Consider the following 2,236-nt stretch of genomic DNA (forward strand, 5'->3'; position numbering starts at 1 on the left):
AGAAGAAAATGAAGGAAAACATCTATTTCTCTCCTATAAATAACTCTAAAATTCAAAAAACAAACAAACAAACCAAAAATAGCCTCACAGGAATGCGCAGGTACCTTGTGTTCTCAATGCGTGTGGAGTACAGGAAACACTTCTCCGTAAAACAAACACAGCAAGAGCGAGACGCCCCAGGCCTGCGGCTTCACCTCCCCAGAGCGCTGCCGGCACTGGCTACTCCCTTGCCCAAGACCAGCTTCTCCTAATCAAGCTTTCAGAACCCTCCAGATATTCTAGAACATTCCATCACATATTTAACTCGAAGCCTAAGTGTGAACACTGCTGTGAGCCAGGAACTTCCCAGCCACTCCTCCAAGCCAGGAGCATCTCTCCACGACCCACCCCTCAGAGTCCCCAGGAGAAAGCCGGCTGCCACCCACAGGGCACCCCACAGTGGGTGCCCACAGCGTCACCCGTGGGTGACACTGCCCTGGGAGCCATCCCTCCCTCTTCCCAGCTGCAGCAGAGGAGGGCACCCCACTCCTGGACCCAGGCCCCCTTCCCCGGAGTTCTGGGTTCCTCCTGCCTGAGGGGGCCTGTCACGCCCCTCACAGGGTTTCAGCTCCTCCCGTGGGGCTGGCTGCCTGTGGCCAAACGGCACACTCCTGAGTCCCGTCCTGAGTGTGCCCTCCCCTGAGAGCCCCTGATCATCCTCTCTCCATCGGCCAGTGGGAGAGGGGCCCCCGTACCTCTCGGTCTCCCCAGCCCGTCCCCGCCACAGCACGCTGCAGGGCGGTCTCCTCATTCCTTGAAGGATTCACCTATCCAGTCCTTGCTTCTCCCCAAAGCTCGTCTCAGACCTGGACTTCCCAGAGAGCATTTCCACCCCCCGCAACCAGCGGTGCCAGGGGAAGCCCTGGTCTGGTCCGGGAGCGCTGCAGGTCCGTGCTGATTAGCGGATTGGAAACATCCCCTGCACACATCAGAACACGGGGGCCCGTCACGGGGGCCCAGGCAAGGTGCTGGCCACGGTCAAGAAGGCGGCTGTGAAGCGGCGTGGACTGCCCGTGAAGCAGTGTCAGCAGTGTGGGTGCCGTGGACACCCTGCCCCTGACCCTTCATCCCCTCCCGTCTCTCCCCCCACCCAGGCCTCAGACACAGAAGGGCCTCAGCACGGCCACACCTCACTGTGCTGTCCCGCGAGCCTAGGCCAGGTTACCAGAGGGGCCGGTCACTCCCTGACCCTCTGCGGAGGGAAGGAGCAGGCCGGGGAGCCTCAGGGCAGTGACGTCCCCAGGAGCTGGGGGGGGCACCTTCCTGGTGACTTCAGGTGTCCGTGTGAGCTCACAGGGCTGAGCGTGTCTCAATGCTCCACACCCACCACCTGCCGCCGGTCGCCGGTCGGGCCCCAAGGAGAAGGGAGACATTTGGCCTTATTGTCTCAAGACTTGTGAATTTCTTAAATTCATAAATGCTGGCCAGGGGGCTATTGAGCTTTTGCCCTAGTCAATAAGGTGCCACAAAGTAGAGCTCTCCAAATGCCTCCTTCTTCTGAGGACCTGCTTCCATGAGTAGTCCGGGAGAGAGAATCATCCCACTCACATCACTCCCTCCAGAACCACCGGCTCCAAGTCGGAGAATGCCCTGGGGCACGCCTCCTGCCTGGGGCCTGGGTTCCAGCCCTATGGTCCGAGTGGGCCCTGAGGTCCTAATGGACCCGGTGGTCTGAGTGCACCCTGAAGTCCGAGTGGACCCCTGTGTTCAGAGTGGAGCGTGTGGTCAGAGTGGACCCGTGGTCTCAGGGAAGACCTCGGCTAGACCGCACTGGCCTCTCACAGGTGCGTCCAGGCCTGGCCCTGCCCCTGGGCCCTCGGGGTTAGGCGGGGCCCGGCTCCCTGGCCCGCAATGTCTGGGACTCGGCACCCACAGCCCCGGGGACCGTGTGCTGGCCGCGTGCCCGCCCCTTCCTCTGTCCCGCCTGGGCCTGCGCCGGCCATCCCTCCGCGCCTTGGCGGGCCGAGCGGCGGAAGGGGCGACGTGGCGGGCCTCACGGACCGCGGGCACCTCCCCTTCTCCGGGCAGCCGGCCCGGCGGGGTCCCCGTGGCCCTGCGACTGCGGGAGGCGCCCCCGCACCAGCGCCCCTGCGCCCCGGGACTGGGGGCCCCGGCCGGGTCCCCACCAGCCTGCAGGGAAGCGGGGTGCGCCGGGCGGGGGCCTGGCTCGGCGGGCGGGAGGCGGGGCGAATGGGGA

This window comes from Propithecus coquereli, unplaced genomic scaffold (assembly GCF_000956105.1).
Source record: "Propithecus coquereli isolate 6110/MARCELLA unplaced genomic scaffold, Pcoq_1.0 Scaffold935, whole genome shotgun sequence".
NCBI lineage: Eukaryota > Metazoa > Chordata > Mammalia > Primates > Indriidae > Propithecus > Propithecus coquereli.